Source organism: Tamandua tetradactyla, chromosome 2 (genome assembly GCF_023851605.1).
Source record: "Tamandua tetradactyla isolate mTamTet1 chromosome 2, mTamTet1.pri, whole genome shotgun sequence".
Classification (NCBI taxonomy): Eukaryota; Metazoa; Chordata; class Mammalia; order Pilosa; family Myrmecophagidae; genus Tamandua; species Tamandua tetradactyla.
Window position 1 is genome coordinate 15,189,155 of NC_135328.1, and position 18,556 is coordinate 15,207,710.

Sequence of the window (18,556 nt, forward strand, 5' to 3'; positions counted from 1 at the left end):
TCGCTCGAGGTCCTGGAGTCTAGAAGCCAAAATCCAAGTGGCAGCAGGGCTGTGTGCCCTCTGAAGGCTCTAGGGTGGCACCTTCCTTGCCTCCTCCAGCTGCTGGTGTCTCCTGGCCTGCCTGCGTTTCCTTGGCTTGTAGACACTTCACTCCAGTCTCTACCTCTGTCTTCACACAGCCTTCTTCCCTCCGCGTGTGTCTCTCTACCTCTGGGTCTCTGTGTCCAAAACTTCCTCTTCTTTCTCTTATAAAGACACCAGTCATTGAATTTAGACTCATCCTAGTCAAAATGACCTTATTTTAATTTAACTAATTTGACCTATTTCCAAATAACGTCATCTTCACAGGTAAGGGGGTTTAGAACTTGAACACAACTCAACCCACTACAGATAACTGCTTAGTTCTGAATGGAGATTTCTCTATTTTTTTTCTTTTTGGTTTAACTACAGTTTCCAAGTGTTCTTTAGCATATGCAGAAATAAACATAAAAGAATCAGGAGCCTGCTGACCACCTGATTTTTCAAGGAAGAATTAGAACATGAGAGTAATGGGGACATTATCAAAATAAGGGACAAGTAAATTAGGGTTACCTAAGCCTGCTCCATTGCTCAATAGAGGCAGAGTCCAGAGGGAGGAGGGGGGGGGCAGGTGAAGTACGCTGGAGGATGGACAAAAAGCTCAGGCAGCAGCAGGGGGCCTCTTGGATCAGTCTTGGTCCCAAGTGGACAAGGAAGTCCCTGTGAGGTAGGAGATGTCCAGGTGGTGGAGATGCTGGTTTCTTAACGGAGGAGAGGAACTGACAACTGGCCACTTGTGAATTTTCCAATTGAGCCTAGGGCCATCTTCCAAGTTCTTCAAGACAGACCAAGGACTGTGAGAAACAGAAAATAAGTTCACTCCTTTGAGAGTCAAGGAAGTTATGGGGCAGGGATGGAGGACTGAGGATGGCAGCAGAACTCAACCTCTCTGCCCCTCTTCCTGGGGAGGCCAGGGCTCTCTTAGGGTTAGGTAGAGACGCAGGCCAGAGCACAGAGGGGCTTCAAGTAGAAGCTTCACCCACCAGCTCATGTCTAATCCTCACCAAGGTTCTGATATCAGAGGGAGGCCCAGAGAGGTCGTGCAGTTTGCCCAAAAGCACACAGCCACATGGGATGGGATTCCTACCTTAACAGACTCCTCCTCTGAAAGGAGAAAATCACTGAGTAATGCTACAGTAACAGATTTATCATAGCAGTCGTGAAAAAAGCAAGTTTCAAAAGAGTACCTTCAATCTGAGCTCAACATGTTTTTTTTTTTTAATATGTATCACTGTCATGGTTAGGGACAGGTGTCAACTTGGCCAAGTTGTGGTACCTGTTCATCTGATTGGGCAAGCGCTGGCCTGTCTGTTGCAATGAGGACATTTCATAGGATTAGGTCATGATCACGTCAGCTACATCCACAGCTGATTCCATTTGTAATCAGCCAAAGGGGAGTGTCTTCTGCAATTAGTGATGCTAAATCCAATCATGGGAAGCCTTTTAAGGAGGACTCAGAGGAGACAGGTTGCATTCCTGCTTTGGCTGGTGAGCCTCTCCTGTGGAGTTCATCCAGTCCATTGGAGTCGTCGGCTTCGCAGCCTGCCCTGTGGATTTTGGACTCTGCATTCCTACGGTCACGTGAGACACTTTCATAAATTTTATATTTGCAAGTGTTCCCTGTTGATTCTGTTTCTCTAGAGAACCCTAACTAATACATCTTGGTACCGGGTGGTTCTTAAGGAACAGAATCTTAAAAATGGGTTTTTATGAATGGTTTTCTACTCTGACTGGGCTCAGAGACACTAAGGACTCTGATTCCCGTAATCAGAATGACACTCCCAATCCATGGACTGAGTTGGCAAAGGAGATAGTCAAAATATCATCATTCGATTCTCCTAATGCTTCGCTTGTACGAAGCCAGACTCTGGGGGATAATGTTTTTGACACCTTTACAGAGTTTTGTAGAAATAAGAGTTATAGAGATGTTGGTTGGTTGTTGTTAGATACACTGTCTACATTAAAGGGTGAAAGGGATGGGCTTAAGGCTTCAAACAAGAAGCTTAAGTGCCGTCTGAAAGATGTAGAGGTTTCTATGAGTATCCTGAAGGAAAATTTTATTTCCTGTAGCCGTAGACTTGAGATCTCTGAAAATCAGACTCAGAATCTTATTGTTAGAGTAGCAACTTTACAACGTAAACTGAAATCTCAGTCTTGCATGGTGTCTGCCGTTAAAGTGAGGGCATTGATTGGAAAGGAGTGGGACCCTGAAAAATGGGATGGTGACATATGGATTGATAATGATGTTGGGGGTGAGGTTGAAACCCTAGACCATGCTGAGCCTTCTTTAGATAACCCTGTAATAGTCTGCCCTGAGGACATAGCCGCCCCACCTCCAGCCTGCCTTGAGGAATTGGCCACCCAACCTCCTCCTGAAGGGATTAGCCCTAGAGTTATTAATCCTGTTTCACCAGATGAAACTGCAAATGAAAGCCCTGAAGCAAATGGCTTGGAAGATATTTCTAATTCTTTTCATGACCCACCCCCACCACCCCTCATTTCTTCTAGACCTATAACTAGACTAAAGTCCCAACAGGCCCCTAAAGGTGAGGTACAAAGTATCACACATGAGGAGGTACGTTATACTCCAAAAGAACTGTGTGAGTTTTCCAATTTATATAGACAGAAATCAGGGGAATATGTGTGGCAATGGATTTTAAGAGTGTGGGATAATGGTGGGAGGAATATAAGGCTGGATCAGGCTGAATTTATTGATATGGGCCCACTAAGCAGAGATTCTGCATTCAATGTTATAGCTAGAGCAGTTAGAAAAGGTGTTAACAGCTTGTTTGGGTGGTTGGTTGAAACATGGATCAAAAGGTGGCCAACATTACCTGAGGTTGAAATGCCAGAACTGCCCTGGTATAATGTAGATGAGGGGATCCAGAGGCTTAGAGAGATTGGGATGTTAGAGTGGATTTATCATGCAAAGCCTGCTCTTACACCCCAGGAATGTCCAGAGGATGCACCTTTTACCAGAACAGTGAGAAATAAATTTGTGAGACTAGCACCATCATCCCTCAAGAGCTCTGTGGTTGCACTTCTCTGTAGGTCAGATATTACTGTAGGAACTGCTGTCACTGAGCTGGAATCCTTAAACACAATGGGGATGACAGGATCCCGAGTTGGCAGAAGCCAGGTGGCAGCACTTAATCACCAAAGACAGGGTAGACGTGGGTATTATAATAGACAACAAACTCAAAGGAGGCATCAAAATTATATGACACGCAGAGATTTGTGGCATTGGCTAGTAAATCATGGGGTGCCTAGAAATACAATAGAAGGGCAGTCTACTAAATTCTTGTTGGAGCTGTATAAACAAAAGAGTTCTAGGTCAAGGGAACAGAAGTCTAACCTGAATTACAAAAACACAGAGTCACGGCCCCTTAACCAATTTCCAGACTTGAAACAGTTTACAGACCCTGAGCCCCTTGAATGAAGGGGAGGCCAGGTCCCTATGGGGAGAAACCTGTTACACTGCCACAAATTTATACTGTTGACCTTCCTCTAAGTCTTCCCCAAGGAGACCGACGGCCTTTTACCAGGGTAACTGTGCATTGGGGAAAAGGAAATGATCAGATATTTCGGGGATTATTAGACACTGGTTCAGAAGTGACATTAATTCCAGGGGACCCAAAACGTCACTCTGGACCACCAGTCAGAGTGGGGGCTTATGGAGGCCAGGTGATCAATGGAGTTTTAGCTCAGGTCCGTCTCACAGTGGGTCCAGTGGGCCCCCGGACCCATCCTGTAGTTATTTCCCCAGTTCCGGAATGTATAATTGGCATAGACATACTGAGCAACTGGCAGAATCCCCACGTTGGTTCTCTAACTCGTGCAGTGAGGGCTATTATGGTGGGAAAGGCCAAGTGGAAGCCACTAGAACTGCCCCTACCAAGCAAAATAGTAAATCAAAAGCAATACCGTATTCCTGGAGGGATTGCAGAGATTACTGCCACTCTTAAGGACTTGAAAGATGCAGGGGTGGTGATTCCCACCACATCCCCATCAACTCTCCTATTTGGCCTGTGCAGAAAACAGATGGGTCTTGGAGAATGACAGTGGATTATCGTAAACTCAACCAGGTGGTAACTCCAATTGCAGCTGCTGTTCCAGATGTAGTATCATTGCTTGAGCAAATCAATACATCCCCTGGTACCTGGTATGCAGCTATTGATCTGGCAAATGCTTTTTTCTCAATAGCTATTAGTAAGGACCACCAGAAACAGTTTGCTTTCAGCTGGCAAGGTCAGCAATATACTTTCACTGTCCTACCTCAGGGGTATATCAACTCTCCAGCCCTATGTCATAATCTTGTTCGCAGAGACCTTGATCGTTTCTCCCTCCCACAAGACATCACACTGGTCCATTATATTGATGATATCATGTTGATTGGACCTAGTGAGCAAGAAGTAGCAACTACTCTAGATTTACTGGTAAGGCATTTGCGTGTCAGAGGATGGGAGATAAATCCAACAAAAATACAGGGGCCTTCCACCTCAGTAAAATTTTAGGTGTCCAGTGGTGTGGGGCATGTCGAGATATCCCTTCTAAGGTGAAGGATAAATTGCTGCATCTGGCCCCTCCCACAACCAAAAAAGAGGCACAACGCCTAGTTGGTCTTTTTGGATTTTGGCGACAACATATTCCTCATTTGGGTGTGCTACTCCGGCCCATTTATCGAGTGACCAGAAAAGCTGCTAATTTTGAGTGGGGACCTGAACAAGAGGAGGCTCTGCGACAGGTCCAGGCTGCTGTGCAAGCTGCTCTGCCACTTGGGCCATATGATCCAGCAGATCCAATGGTGCTGGAAGTGTCAGTGGCAAATAGAGATGCTGTCTGGAGCCTTTGGCAGGCCCCTATAGGAGAATCACAACGCAGACCCTTAGGATTTTGGAGCAAAGCCTTACCATCTGCTGCAGATAACTACTCTCCTTTTGAGAAACAGCTTTTGGCCTGCTACTGGGCCTTAGTAGAGACTGAACGCTTAACCATGGGCCACCAAGTTACCATGAGACCTGAGTTGCCTATCATGAGTTGGGTGTTGTCTGACCCACCAAGCCATAAAGTTGGGCGTGCACAGCAGCACTCTATTGTAAAGTGGAAATGGTATATACGAGATAGAGCCAGAGCAGGTCCTGAAGGCACAAGTAAGTTACATGAAGAAGTGGCACAAATGCCCATGGTTTCCACTCCTGCTGCCACATTACCTTCTCTTTCCCAGACCAGAGCTATGGCCTCTTGGGGGTTCCTTACAGTGAATTGACTGAGGAAGAGAAAACTCGGGCCTGGTTTACAGATGGTTCAGCACGATATGCAGGTACCACCCGAAAGTGGACAGCTGCAGCATTACAACCCCTTTCTGGGGTGTCCTTGAAGGACAGTGGTGAGGGGAAATCCTCCCAGTGGGCAGAACTTCGAGCAGTGCACCTGGTTGTTCATTTTGCTTGGAAGGAAAACTGGCCAGAGGTGCGTTTGTATACTGACTCATGGGCTGTTGCTAATGGTTTGGCTGGATGGTCAGGGACTTGGAAAGACCATAATTGGAAAATTGGTGACAAAGAGGTCTGGGGAAGAAGTATGTGGATAGACCTTTCTGAGTGGGCTAAAAACATGAAGATATTTGTGTCCCATGTGAATGCACACCAGAGGGTGACTTCAGCAGAGGAAGATTTTAATAATCAAGTGGATAAGATGACCCGTTCTATGGATACCAGTCAGCCTCTTTCCCCAGCAACTCCTGTTATTGCCCAATGGGCTCATGAACAAAGTGGTCATGGTGGTAGGGATGGAGGTTATGCATGGGCTCAGCAACATGGACTTCCACTCACCAAGGCTGACCTGGCTACAGCCACTGCTGAGTGCCCAATCTGCCAGCAGCAGAGACCCACACTCAGCCCCCGATATGGCACCATTCCCCGAGGTGACCAGCCAGCTACATGGTGGCAGGTTGATTACATTGGACCACTCCCTTCATGGAAGGGGCAGCGATTTGTTCTAACTGGAATAGACACATACTCTGGATATGGGTTTGCTTTCCCTGCACGCAATGCTTCTGCCAAAACTACTATCCGTGGGCTTACAGAATGCCTTATCCATCGTCATGGTATTCCACATAGCATTGCTTCGGATCAAGGAACACACTTCACAGCAAATGAAGTGCGGGAATGGGCACATGCTCATGGAATTCTCTGGTCTTACCATGTTCCCCATCATCCAGAAGCAGCTGGATTGATAGAACGGTGGAATGGCCTTTTGAAAACTCAATTACGGTGCCAACTAGGTGGCAAAAACTTGAAAGGCTGGGTAATGTTCTCCAGGAAGCTGTGTATGCTCTGAATCAGCGTCCGCTGTATGGTGCTGTTTCTCCCATAGCCAGGATCCATGGGTCCAGGAACCAAGGGGTGGAAATGGGTGTGGTGCCACTCACTATTACTCCTAGTGATCCACTAGGAAAATTTTTGCTTCCTGTCCCTGCTACCCTGAGTTCTGCTGGTCTACAGGTTTTAGTTCCAAAACGGGGTGTGCTTTCTCCAGGAGAAACAACAGTGATACCACTGAACTGGAAGTTAAGATTGCCACCTGGCCACTTTGGGCTACTTATGCCTCTGGATCAACACACCAAGAAGGGGATTACATTATTGTCTGGGGTAATTGACCCTGACTATCAGAAGGAAGTAGGACTGCAACTACATAATGGAGGTAAAGAAGAGTTTTCTTGGAATATAGGAGATCCCCTGGGGCGTCTATTAGTACTACCATGCCCTGTGATTAAAATCAATGGAAAACTGCAACAACACAATCCAGGCAGGACCACTAATGGCTCTGAGACTTCAGGAATGAAGGTTTGGGTCACCCCACCAGGCAAAGAACCACGGCCAGCTGAAGTGCTTGCTGAGGGGAAAGGGAACATGGAATGGGTAGTGGAAGAAGGTAGTGATAAATATGAACTTCGACCACGTGATCAGTTACAGAAACGAGGACTGTAATGCTGTTTTGTTTGTGTTATACTATTTAAGTTGTAAGATATCAAGTTTAAGAATGAATGTTGCCCAAGGATTTGCACCTATTCTGGAGAGATTTAATGTGTTTCCAGTTATATGCAGGACAGTTGAGTATTGTCAGGTAAAAGAAAAAATGTGTGCTTATTTGTTTTCATTTGGAAATTAAGTATGGTCTAAGGTGATATATATATATATATATATATGCCAAGTTGACAAGGGGTGGACTGTCATGGTTAGGGACAGGTGTCAACTTGGCCAAGTTGTGGTACCTGTTCATCTGATTGGGCAAGCGCTGGCCTGTCTGTTGCAATGAGGACATTTCATAGGATTAGGTCATGATCACGTCAGCTACATCCACAGCTGATTCCATTTGTAATCAGCCAAAGGGGAGTGTCTTCTGCAATTAGTGATGCTAAATCCAATCATGGGAAGCCTTTTAAGGAGGACTCAGAGGAGACAGGTTGCATTCCTGCTTTGGCTGGTGAGCCTCTCCTGTGGAGTTCATCCAGTCCATTGGAGTCATCGGCTTCGCAGCCTGCCCTGTGGATTTTGGACTCTGCATTCCTACGGTCACGTGAGACACTTTCATAAATTTTATACTTGCAAGTGTTCCCTGTTGATTCTGTTTCTCTAGAGAACCCTAACTAATACACTCATTACAATTGGAAGACTAACAGCACCGCCTTGAAGTCACAGGTTTGTGATACAATGAATTTTATTTCTTCAAAGACACATTAAGATAGATACTAAAAAAAAAAAGGGTGCGCGGTGGTTCAGTGGTAGAATACTCACCTTTCATGTGGGAGACCCGGGTTTAATTCCTGTATCCTGCACCCCCAAAATGAATGAATGAATAAACAAATGCCTAACTATGTTCCATCTAAAATTATCTGCACTTCCTGAGTGGTATTGCCTTCCATACCTTGGGAAATACTGACCTATGTAATTAATCAATCAGTGAATTATCTTCATTTCACAGAACTTCTAGGTCACGTCCAAATCTCTCCTAAAACCAAACTGCCTTCCGCAGGGGCTGCTTTATAATTCAGAAGGAACAGAGCAAAGGACCCAATTCACCCAGCCTGCCGCTGCCCCTGCTGTGATACATATCAGCTCTCTGTGGGGTCTCTGGTTGAACCCTGACCACTCCTATTTTAGATCCCAGCTAACTTCTTCGCCCCTTGCATTTCAGTTTCCCTGTTGTAGAATACCTACTAGAACCTAGGAAGATGCTTTACCTCCTTTTGTTTGGAAACGTAGCCTCCCAGCTTCCAGCACACTGTATCCCCTGGACTTGGGGGTTAGATTTGTAATAACCTAGAGCAGTCTCAGGAGGGACTGCTGCTGGCGAATTGCAGCCATCCAAATGATTCCTCCTCGTGTGCCTGCGGAGGGTCTGAACGCGGTGTAGACCCAGGATAATACTTGTTGCCGGAATCAATTGAGATGGAAATACCTGAGGCTAGGATCGCTGCCACAAGGTGGATGCCAGTGGCAGCTGCACCATTCTGACCTGTCAACCGGGTCCTGAGCTCGGGCCCAGCACTTCCCCTAGGAGGGAGCCTGCCCGGCCTCCTAATTCTCTGCCACTCGCTCATACCCCCTCCCTCCAAGACCTCCTCTGGGAGCACTAGCACCAGAGAGATTCGAGTAACCAAACACTCAGCTCATTGATATTCTGTCCCAATCAGCTCAACAAATGCTAGGATTTTTGTATTTCTTTTCTTTTTTTTTTTTTTGGTGACACTTTTGGTTGTATTTTTAAAGAGGCGGCTTGCAGGAGGGAGCAGGAGTTACCCCAGCAGGCAGGGGTGCATTGTCAGGGCTTTCTCGCGTTCTCCTAAGCGGCTGGGAGCACTTCACCAGATGGCGCTCAGAATTTGATCTGATTTTCTCAGCATGCAGCCCGCGCCAATTCCACGTGCGTCTGCATCCCTCTGCGCGGCTGCTCGCTCTGTGCTGTTACCCTTTGTCGCTAGTGCTTCCCTTCCGAGGAGGCCCGCCTTGCTCGGCCGCGGAGACACCGGCGCACCTGTGCGGGGGCCACACAGCAGACCCTGACGCCCCCCCGCGAGAGGAAGGACCGCCGCGGGCCCCGTCCAGCACTTTGTAACAAGGCCCCCCCCCATCAGCAAGAAGCGCATCTGATTCTTCTCACATTCAAGTGCCAGAATGTTCCAGATAATCGAGAGAGATGAAAACAAACACAGACAAACTAGCCATCCTCAAAGACTGCCAGCAACCCCCCCGCCCCCCCCCCCCCCGAATATCCCATAATTTTTCCATCTGAAGGGCCTGGGGTGCTTGGTGGAAACGAAATAGAATGTTACACATTGTTGACACAGAGTTTATCATTAAAATTGGAGAATGCATCTCCCTTCTCAGGGAGAATGTGCTTTTCTTCTCTTCCTACTAAATGAGGGCCAAGCATCCCCCTGAGAAGTGTGCGTGCAGAGGCTGGAGCTGCGCTCTTAAATCAGAAGCTAAGTAGTTGTCATTCCCCTCCTAGCTGCTATCAGCTTCTGCGTTTGCCCAACTCAGATGGGTGTGCAATATGTGTTCTCCTGCAAAGAGGGTTGGAGAGAATTTTCTCAGGCAGAACTTGAATAGCCCAGACCATCCGAGACCTCCTTTCTAGAGTCATACGGCTACACTTACCTACGGAAAACTCCACTCCTCTATCCCACTACCAAATACGGTGCCCAAATGGATTTACTCATCTTTTGAGAAGGGATGAGTGGAGTGAGCCTCCACTGATCCAGTCACTTAACTGCTGCTTCCCTTTAAAGGGAATGAAGGGCGGGCCACAGTGGCTCAGCAGGCAAGAATGCTTGCCTGCCATGCCAGAGGACCTGGGTTCAATTCTCGGTGCCTGCCCATGTAAAAAAAAAAAAAGAATGAAACTAAGATCTCATAGTGTTTGACAACAGTTCTACATTCTAGTCACAAATAGAAACTACTCCTCCGACTCTAAAGCCTTGTTGTCACGGACAGAGGAAGCGAGCAGTTCATCAAGTCAGAGGGTGGCTATGTTGTAGGGACTAGAATGAATGGGGAGAGGAGACTGAAGGCCAGCGGGAAGATAAGTAAATAACAGGCTTGAGAATCTTTGGTAAAGCAAACAGGGATGCTTTGGGGCTGGGCAGGAGAGCCATTTCTTTTGGAAATTACTTGCAAGCTGATACTTGGTCTTTCTGGATTTACATGTACCCAGGACACAATAAACACTAAATGCAATGGAATTTCATCATTTAAAGAAACTTTAAAGTCAGATTTCCCAAGAGATGCCTGAAAGTCCTCTACAACTCAATTTATTAGATTTTAAAAGACTTTTAGACATATGATTCATAAGAAAACTCAGCAGTTTTAAACCCCGTGTTATAGTTCTGGTTATTACTTCATGAGCCTGGGAAACTCCATTTTTATGGGTCTTTACTCATAATATGCCCTGGGGGCATTTTATCTCTCTGGATGTTAGTTTCCTTATCTACAAATAATAACCCCAGCCCTGTCTTTCCTGCCCCTCAGGCTAGATAATTGGTTAAAGAAGAGGACAGAAATGGAAGTGATTTTGTAAAGGTAAAGGGTAGTGTACATTTTTAAATAGAAAAACTGTTACTGTTGGGTAACAATTTGGCGGTTACTCAAAAAAGTGAAGCATAGAATTACCATATGACTAGTAACTCCATTCCTAGGTAGATACCTGTGCTGGTTTGAAGCTGAAATTCACCCCAGAAAAGGCCACAGTCTTTCATCCATTCTTGTGGGTGCAGACCTGTTGTGGGTGGGACCTTTTGATTAGGATGTTTCCATGGAGATGTGACCCACCCAGTTCAAGGTGGGTCTTAATCCTTTACTTGAGTCCTTTATGAGAGGACAAAAGACAGAAAAAATGGAGAGAGCTCAGGGAGCAACACCCAGAGAGAGCTTACGGACAGAAAAGGCCCTGCAGGAGCTGGGAGAGCCAGTGAGAGCAGGCCTTGGGAGAGAGGGCCCAGCAGATGTAGCCATGTGCCTCCCATACGACAGGTGTCCTGGATACCAGCAGCCTGTCCTCAGAGTCCAGGTATCATCCTGTTGATATCTTAATTTGGATATTATCATGGCCTAAGAAATACAAATTGTAGATACTAAATCCCTATTGTGAAAGCCAACCCATTTCTGATATATTGCATTCCAGCAGCTTTAGCAAACCGAAATGTACCCCAAAAGAATTGAAACCAGAGATTCAACAGATAGTTGCACACCTATGTTCACAGTGGTATTATTCACAATAGCCAAGGGTAGAAATAACCCAAGTATCCACTGACAGATGGATGTTTAAACGAAATGTGGTCTAGCCATACAATGAAATGCTACTCCACCATGAAAAGAAATGAAATCTGATACATGTTACAACATGGTTGAACCTTGAAAACATACTCAGTGAAATAAATCAGACACAGAAAGACAATTAAATGATCCCAACTACATGAAACATCTAGACTAGGCAGAGAAGACACAGGAAGTAGATAAGAGGTTACCAGCGGCCGGGAGAAGGAGGCACAGGGAGGGATTGCTTAATGGATATAGGGTTTGTCTTTGGGGTGATGAAAAAGTTTTGGGCATGGATGGTGGTAATGGTAACATGACATTGTAAATTTAATTAATACCACCGAATAGTACATTTAAAAATGGTTTAATGGCAAATTTTCTGTTAAATATGTTTGACTACAATTTTTAAAAAAAATTGTTGCCATTAGCTCCTCCCCTTTCCTGGTATTCCTAAGGAATTCTGTTGCTGTCCCCTGCTGACACCTTCTGCTATGGGAGGTGGCAGTGTTTCCTCTTTCTCTTCAGGCTACTACAAAGTTCCTCCCTCTTGCCCACAACCCTCCCCCATCGAGTCACCCACAAAATGGGTCCCTGCAAGACCATTCTGCAAAGGGTCCTGTGTTTTTTCCAGTCCACAAGGAATAAGCTTGTGCTGGTCCCAGCGCCTGCCAGGGGGACCGGCCACTGGACAGTGAGGCTTTCAGTGGGAGCAGCTGCAGACCCCTTGCTCTTTGCTCCACAGCCTCGCCCCCACCCCAGGGCCACTGGTCCATGGGCGTCTCTCAGTGGGGGAGCGCTGACGAGCTTGGCAACAGCAGCCCACAGAGGGTTCTCAGAGTCTCTGTTCTCAGTCACGGTGACAGCACAGACTGCTGTTCCTCCTAAGGCCATTTAGCAAGTGTTTATTATGAGTGGGGTGCTGTGCTAGCCTCTGGGGATGAGGGGTGAGTCAGGCGTGCTGCCTGCCCTTGAGACCTCTCAGTTTAGCAGAGAAGCAGACACATGGTTATTATTCTCAGAACGGGTTATGACCAGACCTGCGCCCTGCTTGGGGTCCCGAGATGGGTTGCTGGGGGCTCTGGGTAGGCTTCTCAGGGAGATGAGATTTAACAGGGCATAGATGGGAACGTAGAAATTCACCAGGGGTCAGGGCTGGGGGTGGCATTTGAGGCAGAGGGAATGGCTTGGAGATGGGAAAGCCCACCTTGGTTCCTGGCAGGGTGACGGGGCTGCTAGTGTGGGAAGACCCGAGACCTTTGGAGCTGGGCCTTTCTGTTGACAGGAGGAGCCACTGAAGGACTGCAGGGAGGAAAATGCCACAGTCAGGGGCGGGTCTCAGGGAATGTGGGTGGCGGGTGGGGGCTGGGGGCAGGAAAGGAGAGAAACAAGACTTAGTATAGAGGAAAGGGACAGATTCTAGAGAGATTTAGAAGGTAGAAATGACAGATGTTATTGAAAATTCTAATAGCTTCTAGAACAGGAAATTAAAACAGAAAGGGCAGACTAGAAATTTAGAGTGAGCCCACAGGTAAAATGACAAGCTACCTTGCATCGAACAAATCAGACCTTGATTTCAACTTCTTGACCATCAGGCTGAGTTGACCGAGGTAAAGCTTGTGGACCCTTGGTCAAAAGCTTTTATTAGACATTTTTGTAATAAAAGGCCCCTGTCCCCTTCCTCCTCCTCTCCTGCCCCAAATGTCTGAGCCCCAAGCTAAGTGTCAGGGAAGATGCCTTCTCCAGAGAGAAGCAGAGAATCCCTTGGTTAAGGACTGACAAATAACTGCTCTGGGATCTCCGGATTAAGTCCTACCAGATGCATGGACTGCTGCTAAGAACAGGGTAACTCAACATGCGGGCTGCCCATAGCATCCAAATCCAGACCAGCATAGGGTGAATTCCTGGAAGAATTGAAATTCGAGCTGGGTCTTGAAGGAAGGCAAAGGGCAAAGAAGTACACTGAAATGGCCTCCGACCTGGTTTTCCCTTTTCTAGAAGTGCAGCCCTGTCCCACCAAACTCTCTGCAATGGTGGACTTCTAGGCCTGCATTGTCCAGTAGAGTAGCCATTAGTCACACAGGGCTCAGGAGGCCGAGGAGCTGAATTTTTAATTTTATTTGACATTAATTCCTTTCATGTAAATAGTGATGTGTAGGAGTGGTTACCTGTGAGCCTTGTATGTATCTTCTCTCTTCTATCTCACCCGTCCAGTCCGATGTTCTAATTGGCAACTTTCCAGCTTCCAACTGTGCCTCTGTTTCCTGGTCTTGATTTCCTCTCTCTTTGTCACAGAGGAGCTCCAGGCCGCCTTCCACTGACTCGGCCTGGAACGTCCCCAACATGTGCCAGAAGCTGGGCCAGGGAACGGCAGCCCCACACACCCTAGTCATGCCTCGTCTGGCCCTTCGCAGGTCTCATCCACTCCCTCCTCCCTTCCCGCTCGCTTTCTTGGCCAGGCTGCTTTAACCAGCCAGTTGGTAACCTGGAATATTCTCTGACGTTCTCCTCCCTAGCAAGTTGAGACTGGACCCTTTGGGGGAGGTGTGTGTTCGGGGTTGAGAGTGGGGTTATGACCATTGAACGGCCCTATTTGAGGGCTCCTGTAGTAGGTAAAAGGGCTCCTTTGAAGGCTTTTTCTGGCCTACATTTCTAGCTTTGATTTCTATAAAGACAGAAATATTACTCGATGAATTACATTTGTGGATGGGAAAGATGGGTTCAGGAGACGAAAAAGTTGACAGGCTCAAGCACTGGACCAAATCTAACAAGTTAAGCACAAATAATAAAAAAGTTAATGCAATCTTGGAAGGCGTCCCTGGACTCTACCACGCCGGGATCATTGTTTCAGGGTCTGGGTGCATCAACCAACCCGATGGGAGTGACTGGGATGGTGAAGGGGGGTGCCCTGTCATATTAGAGCAGCCCCCAGGGACAGTCACAGAGCAAAGAGAGCAGATGCGCTCCTCAGGCCTCCAGAGGGCAGAGCTAAAAACAAACAGGTGGAAACTCAGGCAGGTTTCAGCTCGGTCTGCAGACCCTGCTTCCGGCCATCAGTCCTGGCAGTCTCACCTCGGGCAGAGGCAGCATTGGGTAGAGACCCTGCAGAGGCCATGTCACACATGCCCCAAAGCCAGTGTCCTCAAATATCCATCGCCTCCTGAGTGATGGATGGCCAATTCCACATGTGTGGGCCCTAGACCCTGTGCAGCTTCGTACAGGTTCTATATTAAGCGTCAGGCTCTTCTTTTCTCATTCTAGCCCAGCTTTCTAATTAAATAACCTTGGCTCCTTCCACGTGGGAAACAGGTTTCATGCACAGAACCTCCAGCACCAAACAGAATGGCAACATAATTTTAGCTCCTGAGCAAAATGGGTCTCACAAAAGCATCTGTACAGTGTGCACATTAACATTTGAATATGCTGTATGTATAATGAGCGTGCTAATTACACTGAGAAGAATACAGGAAAAATAAAATAAGCTGTGATCAGTACAGGAGAAAGGGGTCAGCAATTTATGGCATAGGCTGCTGCTTGGCATTCAGAAATACATGGTGACTCTCACTGCAGGTAACAGGGAATGATCGTGATTAGAAAATGTAATGACAGCAGCAGGTTGTGATCAGAATTGTATTGAAAATAAGCTTGTGATGCAGCTTTTTTTTGTTTTGTTTTGTTTTTTAACCACATACAGATTTATGACTCGTAGACAATTTGTCCCCATTTGGTTCCTTCGTGCAATTTAAAATTTGAACCCATTGCTACATTACTAATCTCAACTTTGTAACAAAACAGAGTTGTTTGTGGGCCGTAAGGAGCTGAGATGGAGAGGACACAGGTAGGACAGAGGGATAGGGTGACGACCTTGGGCTGGAAGAGAAGCTGTAAAGGGCAGCTGTGCATGAGCCCCGGATGAGCCAGACCAGCGATTCTTTAAGTCCAGGCTGCAGGTCTCTGGGTCTCCTGGTACGGTTTCAGGTATCCAAACTATTTTCATAATAAATCTATGATATTTGCTGTCTTTTTTTTTTTCGTAAAAATCCTTTATTGAATTAAGACGTTTCCTTATATGCCTACTGTACTAGTCAGGGTTATTGGAGAATCAGAATCAACAGTTTCCATGGCTCAATCATCAATAGATCAGTAGAAGATTTATTTTAAGGAATTGGCTGATGCCGTGGTGGGGGGCTGATAAGTCCAGGATCCGTAGGGCAGATCTGGGGACTAGCTATTCTGGCAAGAATGAGCCTGTGAATGCTCTAAAAAGGGTCACGGTGGTGGATACACAACTATGTGATGATATTGTGAACTATTGATTGTATATTTTGGATGGACTGTATGGTATGTGACGATATCTCAATTTAAAAATGTGCACACACACAAAAAAGAGTGGTGCTGCAGTCTTCAGTTGAGATTGCATGGGAGGGTGGCAGGCTGGGAGTTCCATGGGGAGATGATGTTGTAGTTTGCAGCAGAATTTCTTCTTCTCGGCCCCCTCAGTTCTTTGCTGTGAAGACCTCCAAACTGATTGGATGAAGCCCCCCCCCCCCGTTATCGAGGGTCACCTCTAGAGCTGGTTTGTTAATATTTTGTTCAAGATTTTTGCATCTCTTGGCCAGCAAATCCCTCTTGTCTAGTATCTTTGTAAGGAAGGTCTTGGTATGAAGACTACACTGGCTCCATAAAATGAGCTGAGTAGGGTTCTCTCTTCTTCTGTTATGATGGAAGTGTTTCTGTAAAACTGATGTTACTTCTCTCTCAAATATTTGATATGATCTATTGGTGAAGCCATCTGGGTTGGAATGTATCTGTGGGAAGATTTTTAACTGTGAATTCAACTTCTTTCATCATTATAGAACAATTCAGATTTTTATTCTTGGTTCAGTTTTTTAAAAAATAATATATTTTCGTATTAGTACAGTTTTGGATTTATAGAATAATTGAGCAATAGTACAGGGAGTTCTGTACACTCCCAGCCCCCCAGCCCTCCACCCCACTCACAATTTCTCCTATTATTAACATCTTGCCTTGGTATGTTCAATTTGTTATAATTAATGAACTAATGTTGATACATTATTATTAACTATGGACCTTAGTTTACATTAGGGTTCACTTATTGTACATTCTATGGGTTTTGGCAAATGCATGCTGACATGCATCAGTCATTACAGTTTCATACAAAAGGGTTTAACTGCCCTAAATTTCCCCAATTTATTCATTCCTTCCCTCCCTGCCCCAGCCCTAATGTTTTTTTTTCTTCATTTTTTTACTTTTTAATTTTTTTGCATGGGTAGGCTCCAGGAATCAAACCCAGGTCTCTGGCACAGCAGGCGAGAATTCTGCCTCTGAGACACCCGTGCACTGCCCACCCCTGATTTTTTGATGTTGCTGTGATTTTGCCTTGTATGGTTTGTATCCTCTTTAGGCTGGCTCCTTTCGATGGCAATAGGCATTTAAGGTTCCTCCATGCCTTTTTGTCTTTTGTAGCTTGATAGCTCATTTATTTATTTATTTGTATGCTGTATGATGGAGGCCACATTTCATTCATTTGCATATGAATATCCCATTATTGCAGCATCATTTGTTGAATTTTTTTGTTTTTGGAGTGCGTGGGCTGGAAATTGAACCCGGATCTTCCACATGGCAGATGAGAATTCTACCACTGAGCCACCCCTGCCCCCCCAGCTCATTAATTTTTATTGCTGAAAAATATTCCTTTGCATGGATGTACCATATTTGTTTATCCATTCACCTGTTGAAGGATATCTCTGTAGCTTTCAGTTTGAGACAATTATGAATAAACTTACTATAAACACTAAATAATTATATTGATGTTAATTTATGGTTTCAGGGTGTCGATATTTGCACTGCTTGTGCAGAAGCAATAGTGGGTAAATCTGCTGGTACTTTAGTAGTAAATAAAGGCAGTGACACCAAGCTGTGTTAATAGTCAGTATATCCTTCATACCACACATTGGCAGAAAAAAAGGAAAAGAAAAGAAGTGCCGATTTCACTTGACAATGTCTTAAAGAAGCAGTAAATATAATTTTATTGTATCTCAATTCTTGGATACATGACTTTTCAATATTCCTTGTGACAAAATAGGGGCTTCTGCGGTACGACTTTTCAGATAATAGTGGATGCTTCTGAAGGAAATTGAGGTGTATTGAGTTGTGACCTGAACAAACTGCTTTTTTATGAAACAGCATTTTTATTTGAAAGAGCAACTGAGAAACTCCATGGTTATTTGAACTTAGGTATTTGGTAGACATTTTCCTGAAAGTGAACAAAGTGAGTCTGCACTTCAAGGAAAACACCCAACAGGGTTGTTAATCATGAAAGTCAAGCTTTCAGGTGAAAATTAGAATTTTGGAAAAATAATACCTGTCACTGTGAGTTTGATGGTTTCCCTGTACTTAAAAAATGTTCTGATCCTATTGATAACAGATGATGAAATGGGTCACCATTCAGAAGATCTGCCTAATTCAGTGAACCAATATTTTCCAAATAACTGCTGCACAATGTTACAAAATCATAAATAGGTGAAAGATCAATTCAGAGCGTAAGAGAGACCAATGGACTTTTAGGAAATATAAAACAAAAAGTTTATTGCTCTGGTTTCAGATTTCTCAAATCAGCTGACCTTTATGAAGCTGCCACTTGACAAGTTTTAGTGTAAAATCAAAGCAGCATCAACAATTACCTGAAAAGTCTATTTAAATACTTGCCCCACTTCCAACTACATATGTATTTAAGGCTGCATAGTCCTCATTTACTTCAACTAAAGCCACATGTCTCAACAGATTGAACGCAAAAGCGAATGTGAGAATCCAGCTGTCTTCTCTTAAGCCAAGCACTAAAGTGATTTTCAAAAATATAAAACATTCCCCAATGTGTTGTTTATGTTAACATGTACCGGGTTCATTATTTTTTCATTAATTAATATTTTAAATTTTTCTCAGCCTTCGTTTACAATATAATAAGCATAGGTAGGTATGACCTACATAAAAGACAAGTTTTTGGGTCTTCAATTATTTTTGTCCTATGACCCAGCAATTCCACTCCTTGGTATATATCCCCAAAGAATGGAAAGCGAGGACTCGAACAGATACTTGTGCGCCATGTATGTTCATAGCAGCATTATCACAGTAGTCAAATACGA